Here is a 9,907-nt window from a genome sequence, read left to right as displayed (position 1 = left end):
CCGCGCCGCCCCCCTCCAGGTGCCGCCCCAAGCACCAGCTTGGTTGCCTGGTGCCTGGAGCCGGCCCTGACCCCAAACCCTCAAAGAACTCAGAAGATGTGGCAGGAGATGTCCGTTGCCCACACAGGACCATTCTCTGAGGGTGTCCCTGTAAGGATGAATGCTTCCCCACCCCCACGCTGGTTCTCTAGCAGGGGATAGAAATAGCTCCTCCCTACCGCTCATCCTCTTGGGTCTCCAGCAGAACGGTGCTCCCCATCTCACACCACTATCTCAGAGAGGGAGACTCCAATTTGTCAATCTCTTTCTGGGATTGAGTTGCTCAGAACTAATTTAGTACTCCTGGTGTGCTCCACTAATGCTCCTGCAGCGTGCAGGGCTCTTTCACTCTTATTACTTTCCAGGAGCTTCCCCAGTGAACCTCCATCTTTCAGTTTCTACTCCTTCCCTGTAGAACAGAAACCATCCTTAACTCCAAGGTTCTTCATATTTTTCCAAGCTGGATTTCACTGGGGGGGGGAGGGAGGGGGAAGGGTTCTGCCCAAATATCTAACCTCTCTAATTCCCTTTGTCATATTTGTCTGTCCTCTTTGGTGTTCACAAGGCTTCCCAGTTTAGCACTGTCTGCTAGTTTCAGTACCATGCTGTTTACTCCTTCTAGAATTCTTGATGATGGTATTAAATAAGACAGAGCTTAAAACCAGTGTCTGTGGTATCCCAGTAGATACTTACCCATTTATCATCACCCTTTGATTAGGACCATTTCAGTCAATATGACGGTGTTCATAAACAAGTCAAAGTGAATTAAATTTGTAAGTTATGATTTCATGAGATACTGTATCATACACTCTATTAGAATCCAAGTACATTATATCTTATCACATTCAATTTGTCTAGTCAATTCTGTAATTCTATTCATCTTATTTGGAAAGTTTTTGATTTATAACCCCAAAATTGATTACTGCTTAGCAATATTTTTCACTAATTTGCAAGAAATTAAAGTTAGATTTATTAGATGGTAATTGTCTTGAACATCCTTCTCTCCTCTTTTGAAGATGAGTACCACATTTTTTTCTCCAATCTTCTGGTGTCTCCTTAGTTCTTCATTACTTTTCAAAACCATTTGTCAGTAGTTCAGTAACTCTGTCGGCTAATTTTCTTAATACCCTAACATGTAATGTCAATTGGACTGACTGATGTGTTCATGTTCAGATTTTCCAAGTATTCCTCTACCTGCTTTTTATCAATAGGTTTTTTATATGGTTGTAGCGGGATGGTCACCCCGCTCCGGCCCTGGAAGGGTTAAAAGCAACCCTGGAGAGGGCTGTGGCAGGGAAAACCTAAGCTGATTGGGGAAGCAGCCACAGCTGGGGCCACGCCCCAATCAGGCCACAGCTGGCCCTATAAGAGGGCTGAGGGCCAGAGGCTGGAAGAGACACTCTCTCTCTCACTTCAAAGAGAGAAGGACCTGGCTGCCTGGGAGCTGAGCAGGGTACCTGAGGCAGAGCAGTGCTGGGGAAGGGCAGAGGGAGCCGGGGAGCTCCAGCCTGGCAAAACCCCAGGCTGCAGGCCTCGTTAAGGGCCCCCAAAGGTACTAGCAGGGTTCCTGAAGTGGCGCAGTACTGGGGAAGGGTAGAGGGAGCTGGGGAGCTCCAGCCTAGCAAAGCCCGAGGCTGCAGGCCAAGCTAAGGGCCCACAAAAGGGTACTAGGGCTGCAGAAGGGCAGCCCAGATATAGGCAGAGACAGCTGGTCCAACCCCCACCCTTGCCGATGATGAGTGGCCAATGCAGTCTGCCCCAGGGAGCGGGGGCTAGATGGTGACTGGCAGTAGCCACTGAGGCAAGGTGGGGATAGAGGGTTGGGAGACCCAGATTGTGGGTTACTGCTGGGGCAGAACCCTGACGTAAAAGGGCACCAGGGAGGGCCAGCGGCAGGCGAGACATCAGCTGGCAGAGGATGCTCCGGAGCTGGAAAAGAGCTAATTCCCTGGACAACCAGCAGGAGGCGCTGCGCCGGTGAGTTGTCGCCCCACCACAATGGTCTTCATTACTTCTTAATTATACAAATATTTTTATATTTATGTGCTTAGTCACATTTTAAAAAGATCAGTATCTCAGACATTTTTGAATCATCATAAATATCATCCTCTTCTGCATTCAGCCCCAATTCAGGAAAGCACTGAAGCACATGCTTAATTTTAAATGTGTTTAAACCTACCCCTGTTCATCAAAGCACTTAAACACATGCTTAACCTTAAGCATATGCTTCAGTTCTATTGACTTCAATAAGACTTAAGTATGTGCTTAATTGGTTTGCTGAATCAGGGTCTTATTAATGGCCCCATTTCCTCTCTAGAGCTAGGTTTTCTATTGTGATATATTTACAAAAGCCCCTCTTAGTTTTCTTACTTTTTCCAGCTACCATTAATGCATACCTCCTCTACGAAGCCCTTATTTTATCTCCTAAGAGCTTTGTCTCCCTTGCGCTCTGCCTAAAGCTTCCATTCTTCCTTGAGGTCACATTGGCCTCCATCTTCATTAAGTCTCCACCTGCTTTTGGCCCAGGGTCTCCACTTGCCTCATTCCTGCTGATGATCATTGCCTTTAGTTTCTGTCCATTTTGGTTCTCGTTGTTTGGTTCAGAGACTTGAGCTGCCATTCAAGTTTCTATTCCTTTTCCTGTAGAAACCATCTTGAACTTCATGAGTAGTCCTCACGTTCTTCCTTCTTAAATAGGAACCTTGACCCAGTCCCATGTCGGGATGACTTATACCCCTCAAGAGCTATTCCTGAGGCCACTCATTGCTTCCTACTTCAGGATGTCTCCACTCCTGGTGGCCTCTGTTATGTGGCTGGACACTCTGCCCTTGTTGCTGAGGGATATCTTTGAAAGCATCTAAGGCCTGGTCTACACTGGGGGAGGGGGGATCGACCTAAGATCTTCAGCTACGAGAACAGCGTAGCTGAAGTCGACATATCTTACGTTGACTTACCTCGCGTCCTCACGGCGCAGGGTTGACTGCCACCGCTCCCCTGTCGACTCCGGTTCTATCTCTCGCTATGGTGGAGTACAGGAGTTGATGGCAGAGCAATCAAGGATTGATTTATCACATATACACTAGATGCGATAAATCGATCCCCGGAAGATTGATCACTACCCACCAATCTGGCGGGTAGTGTAGACGTACCCTAAGTGATTGATCAGCACACGTTCCATTCAATCAATGGGACTTGTGCACCTAAATCCTTTAGGTGCTTTTGAAAATCTACCCCCATCTGAATGTTCCCACTAGCTTCTACCTCTGCTAGTGGCTACCTCACATTACCTACCTACCTACCTACTCCCTTATTTTTTAATTGACTCCATTCCTATCTGTACACCTCAGAGGTATTTCTCATAGGCCTGGTCTACACTGGGGGAGGGAGTCGATGTAAGATACGCAACTTCAGCTACGGGAATAGCGTAGCTGAAGTCGACGTATCTTATTTTGACTTACCTCCCATCCTCACAGCGTGGGATCGACGGCCGTGGCTCCCCCGTCGACTCCGCTACCGCTGCTCACCCTGGTGGAGTTCCGGAGTTGACGGGAGTGCGTTCGGGGATCGACGCGATATATCGATCCTCGATAGATCGATCGCTACCCGCTGATCCGGTGGGTAGTCTGGACATACCCATAGAATAGAATAATAGAATATCAGGATTGGAAGGGACCTCAGGAGGTCATCTAGTCCAACCCCCTGCTCAAAGGAGGACCAATCCCCAACAAAATCATCCCAGCCAGGGTTTTGTCAAGCCTGACCTTAAAAATCTCTAGGGAAGGAGATTCCACCACCTCCCTAGGTAACCCATTCCAGTGCTTCACCACCCTCCTAGCGAAAAAGTTTTTCCTAATATCCAACCTAAACCTCCCCCACTGCAACTTGAAACCATTACTCCTTGTTATGTCATCTGCTACCACTGAGAACAGTCTAGATCCATCCTCTTTGGAACCCCCTTTCAGGTAGTTGAAAGCAGCTATCAAATCCCCCCTCATTCTTCTCTTCTGCAGACTAAACAAGCCCAGTTCCCTCAGCCTCTCCTCATAAGTCATGTGCTCCAGCCCCCTAATCATTTTTGTTGCCCTCCTCTGGACTCTTTCCAATTTTTCCACATCCTTCTTGTAGCGTGGGGCCCAATACTGGATACAGTACTCGAGATGAGGCCTCACCAATGTGATTCTGAGGGACATCAGTGCCTTGTTACCTTTGTTGCACACGCATGTTCCCCTCACTTTTACTGTTGAAAATGCTTTACACTAGAAATAAAGACTCACGAAGCTGAAGCTGCAGAGTTATTTACCCAGAAGGAATAAATCCTGCAGCACTTTCAGCTACCTGCATGAATGACTGTGGTGTGTTCTCCATTCAGGGTTTGTCCTGCACTATGTTCCACACTTGGGCCTTGGCAGGTTGAGAGGTACAACAGGCCAGTCTCCCAGGACCTCTTGGGTTAACGTTAGTTTTGTGTCCCCCCACTTCAGGCTTTAGGCACAAGGTCTCATTCTTGACTGCCAAGAGATCTGCTGTCTGCTGGGGGAGAAGTTCAAGTTTCCATCTATTCTGTCTCTGGTCTCCTGCCGGAAGCAGATTCTCCAAATTTCACTTGCAATTGGGTCCTCCTCAGACAGCAAGATCCATCCCATGTCCTGTCCTGTAGGCTGGGTGGTAACATGAGGACTCCATGTTTCTACAACTAAACTGGCTCCTTATGAAGAGAACTTGGAGGCAGGTATACAGGTGTATGAGGGAAGAATTTGGAGGAGGCACCAGAAAGTCCATCTGTTTGCAACTGGGCACCTTCCTGCAAGTGCCATGAAGATATGGAGTTCTTCAAACCAGTTTCTCACTACTCTGTGTTACAGCTGTCGGTGGGGGACTTGTTTCCTCCCTGTTACTGCCACAATTCAGTTGGGTGGCATCCTGTTGGTCCGCTGTATACTCGTGTACCTCATTTCTTCTGATGCTCCAGCCTCAGGCCAGCTGATGCTGAGGCTCTTTCTAAGTCGTTTGGCCCAGTCTGTCTGGGTGTGCTGGCTGTCTGCTCCTGCTCCTCATGTGTCTTCTGTTTCAACTCCAGTGCTGTCCTGAATCTGTAGCTACCTCGTATGACCCACAGCTGCTGGCTTCTAATTTTCCCCAGGGTGCTCAACCTTTGCTATGCCCCAGGCCCCACCCCCACCTGCCCCCTTCCCCCAAGCTCACACCCCACCTCTTCCTGCCCCCAATCCAACCCCAGACCCACTCCCACTCCACTCCTTCCCCAAGGCCCCCACCCCATTTCTTCCTGCCCTGCTCCACCCCATCCTGCTTCTTCCCTCCCCCGAGCACGCTCCATCTCCACTCCTCTCCCTCCCTCCCAATGCCTTCTGCACGCTGCTGAACAGCTGTTCCCCCTCCCTCCTAGCACCTCCTGCATGCCATGGAAGACTTGGTCGGTGGGGGCCACAGGTGGGCGGGAGTGGGGGAAGGGAGGGGAGCTTGGCTGCCGGTGGGTGCTAAGCACCTGCTAATTTTTTTTTTCCATGGGTGCTCCCCATGGAGTCAGCGCCTATGACCTGTGTCCCACCTCAGTTCGGACTTTTGCCATTGCTTTGTGGGGCTCTATGATGGCTGGGTTCAGACCTGCTCATACTGGTTCCTTTGTTGCAGCTGCCTGCCTAGCTCAGCGATCTCTTAATGGCTTCTGTGTCCTCTCCTGTCTGTCATTCCTCTACTGGCCTGCAGCAGACTACCCCTTGCAGGAAGCCAAGTTGGTTCTCTGCCCCATCCATCCCTGTGCTAGGCTACTATCTAGTCTCTGGGAGTGGGAGATATGGTGATGGAGCAACATTGCCAGGAAGGGATCCCTTCCTGTCTATTTGGCTTTTGCCATGGTTCTCCTGGCTGTCATCATCGCCAGCTCTGCCTTCCCATTGCTTTGTGAGTACCCAGAGGAAGCCGTCGTGTGCTCAAATGCCCATTCAGTGATGAAACATTTGAATCTGCTGCAGTGTGCTGGGGCTCATGATCTCAGTGTAACATGTTAGGTATGTATCTTGGGAGTGTGGGGAGAATTCAGTAAATAGCTTTGGCCAAAACAAAATGTTACAAGAGTCAAACCATCTTGTTTCAGCATCTTCTGTTTGAAACGTTCCTAGTTTTCATTTTGAAATAATATTTTGCATTGAAATGGAGCCAGATTTAGTTTAAATGAAAAACAAACACAAACAAGGGGGGTTAAAAGCTGCTCCAAAACAAAATGAAATGGGGGGGGACCTTTTGGAGGGGAGGAACAAAACATTTCATTTTTGGCCACTGAACTGAAACCTCAATTAGTCACTCAGCTCTATTCACAGGCTTCTGCTAAGTGTGCGCAGAATCTGTACATCACTGGACTCCCTTCACATGCTTTGGTCTGGGCATTTCCTGAATGGCTCTCAGCTTCTCAGGGTCTGGCCAGAATCCCTCTGGAGTCCACAGACGTCTGGTGGCGGAACCCTCTGTTCTCCTCAGCTTCAGCCTGTTGGCATTCAGCCCAATACTCTGCTCCTGGCACCTGTGTAGTAGTTGTTACAGCTTGGTATCATTGTTCCGGGTGGCTTCTTCCGTGACATCTCCTGCTCCTACAATCAGAACGTCACCAGTTGCAGTCTTGATGCCCCTCTAACATCTGGTTCAGTTTGCTCTGGAACATCTCTGTGGCTGGGCTGATGCCCATCAGCCTTCGTACCCAGCGGTGCCTGCCAAAAGGTGCCTGGCGAAGACTGTCAGGTGGCTCATCTGGCTCAATACCCAGAACCCATGCTTGATGTCAGAACAACAATCACTTTTTCCCTTGACAGCTTGGGCAACAGGTCCTCAGTGACTTCTTCCCAGTGCCCTGCTCAGTGTGTTGGGTCAGTGCCGAGCCTCAGCTTACCTGGGGTTTTCTCACCGCTACCTGGCTGCTGATCCACGCCAGGCTAGTTTCAGTGGGTGTAATGATGCCTCTTCCTTGCAGGCTTGCCAGTTTCTTCTTCAGAAGCTCCACAAGAGCTAATGGAACGCCGCATTTCACAAGTCTCACAGGCTGCACTGGGGGTCTATTGCTAACTTCAGCTTTCTCTCCAGGTGCCCATCTCCTTGAAATACGTCCTTGTATTCAGTTACAATGCTAGACAGGGCCCATGGAGACTCTTCCCCCTCATCTGTCACATTGAGGATGTTGGTGGTGCACTGCAATCAAACCCATGGCTTGTGCTGCCCTGCTGCCAGCAGTGGGTGGTACCCTCATGTGCCAACTAGTGTAAACTCCAGGTGATAATGTCTCTTCTTGCATGGGTTTCTTATTGACAGCCTGCGTTTGCCCACTGGCCTTAGAACGTTTTATAGCACATAACCAGCATTTAGTCACATTTCTCCAATCGAATATTGCTGCTTATCAGTATCCAGATGGAACTGAATTGCTCATTGGTCTAATAGCATAGTTGCAAAGATGATAGCTGAATGGCTAGCAGACGTCTTTTGCAGTCTGACTTTAGAAGATGCAGGGACTTGAAATGTAAAGTCACACTGCAGATCTCCTCTTCATGTAAGTCTTTACGTCCTCAGTCACTGCATGTAGGGGTTGAACTGATGACTTCTCAAGGTCATAGAATCATAGAAGTGTAGGGCTGGAATGAACTGCTGGGGTTTTTTTCTTCCTGGGGTAGCTGTGGCATTGGGACATAGTGGGTCTGTCTGCCACACTGCTTGTACCACTGCCCAGAGGCTGGCAATTTGCTTCATGTTGCTTTCCACAGTAAAGCAACTGGACCATGATGCCTGCATTCTTAGCCTGTCTCTGTCCTGCTTCCTTTAACCTGTGTACTTGTTCTGTACTGTAGCTGTTTTGATCCTTTCTCTGCACAGCTCGGTTTCCCTTGCTATTTGAAGGCATATCTATCAGGTTTGATCTATGTCTCTCAACAGTCTCTCCTGTAAACAAATCTCATGTCCCACAAATGATTCTATCCCTAATTAGTGAGTCTTTTATGTCTCCAGAGCTACATGTGGATGCCAGAGTTCTCAGCTGTTAAGTAAGCACCTATTCCTTCTGTTTCTTAGTGTCAATACAAAAAAGGTATCACTCTATAGTTTCATTCTATCTGGGCTCACAGTACTCTGCAGTGTGCCCTTGTTGCCAAGAAGGCTAACAGCATATTGGGCTGCATTAGTAGGAGCATTGCCAGCAGATCGAGGGAAGCAGAGGCCACATCTGGAGTATCGCATCCAGTTCTTAGCCCCTGCTACAGAAAGGATGTGGAGAAATTTGGAGAGTCCAGTGGAGGGAAACAAAAATGATGAGAGGGCTGGGGCACATGACTTAGAAGGGGAGGCTGAGGGAACTGGGCTTGTTTAGTCTGCAGAAGAGAAGAGTGAGGGGGGATTTGATAGCAGCCTTCAACTACCTGAAGGGGGGTTCCAAAGAGGATGGAGCTAGGCTGTTCTCAGTGGTGGCAGATGACAGAACAAGGAGCAATGGTCTCAAGTTGCAGTGGGGGAGGTCTAGGTTGGATATTAGGAAACACTATTTCACTAGGAGGGTGGTGAAGCACTGGAATGGGTTACCTAGGGAGGTGGTAGAATCTCCATCCTTAGAAGTTTTTAAGGCCCAGCATGACAAAGCCCTGGCTGGGTTGATTTAGTTGGTGTTGGTCCTGCTTTGAGCAGGGGGTTGGACTAGATGACCTCTTGAGGTCTCTTCCAACCCTAATCTTCTATTATTCAAACACCTTGATCCATTGTTCCAGTGTTTGGGGGTTTATTCCAGGCAACCCCAACAAGATAGTCAGAAGTTTTATCTTCATTTGCTCATCTTTATCCCTCATGGCCAGCTCTGGATAAAGATTCAATTCTTGCTTCTTTGCTTGTGCGAGGCTTGTCTGCAAATCCATCATTCCTTGTGATGTGTCCTTCCCTGCTGCCTGTTTGCTCGTTTCTAGCTGCTGCTTTGTTTGCCCGTTAATCACACTCGCTTCCTTGCTGTGAGTCTCACTAGACTAACCACTGCCATCATGTTTCATGGAGTGCATGCTGGGTAATAACATGAGACGACTCCACACTTGGAAAACCTGAACTAGCTCTTTATTAAGAGAACTATTGCAGAGATGCTGCAACTGCAGCTAGAATTCTAGCTCTGTGCACAGAGAATGTATTTCTGATGTCTCCTCCCACCTCTTCCCTCCTGCAACCTGTGCTCCTTCCTTCACGTACCATGCAGGTTGCTACACATCTCACTGGTCACAGCACCAACTCCTGTGGCCTCTCCACAGCAGTGCTTTAGAAACAAGCAATTTTGCCTCTTCAACTGGCTCAACAGATTCTGGAGAGTATCAGAGGATGACTGGTTACAAATAACTATGGGTGTGATCACAGCATGAAACATGAACCTTTCCTATCCCTATAGGTTCTTATACCACACCTGTCACTGTTATAGCTGAGCGCTCCCATGTTTTAGGAACACCGATCTGCTGTGTGACCTTAGGCCAGTCTCTTTCCCTCTGTGCCTGTTTCACTGGCCACCCTTTTGCTCTCTGTATTTAGCTTTTCGGGGCAGAGACTGTCCCTTACTATGTGTTTGTTAAGGGTCCACCACAATGGGGCCCTGATCTCAGCTGCGGCCTCTACACACTAATCAATACAAATGATCATTATGCCCTGCTTTGCTGGTAAGGAATGTGCTTGTTTGTTTTTTTTAATTAAATCATGTTCAATAAAGAAAAAGCAAACTGGGACTTGTTACTACATAGATGGTTGTTTCTGACTAGGTCAGTTAAGTTCCTTCTTTACGCTATAAACCCTTTATCTTGGTTTATTTGGCTTGACAGACCTTTATTGTCAACTTATACAGTCTTCACAGATGCTTCAA

Source organism: Terrapene carolina, unplaced genomic scaffold (assembly GCF_002925995.2).
Source record: "Terrapene carolina triunguis isolate 2854851 unplaced genomic scaffold, T_m_triunguis-2.0 Scaffold67, whole genome shotgun sequence".
In the NCBI taxonomy this organism is placed as follows: Eukaryota; Metazoa; Chordata; order Testudines; family Emydidae; genus Terrapene; species Terrapene triunguis.
The sequence above is the reverse complement of the archived record's forward strand: the minus strand, read 5'-3'. Positions refer to the sequence as shown.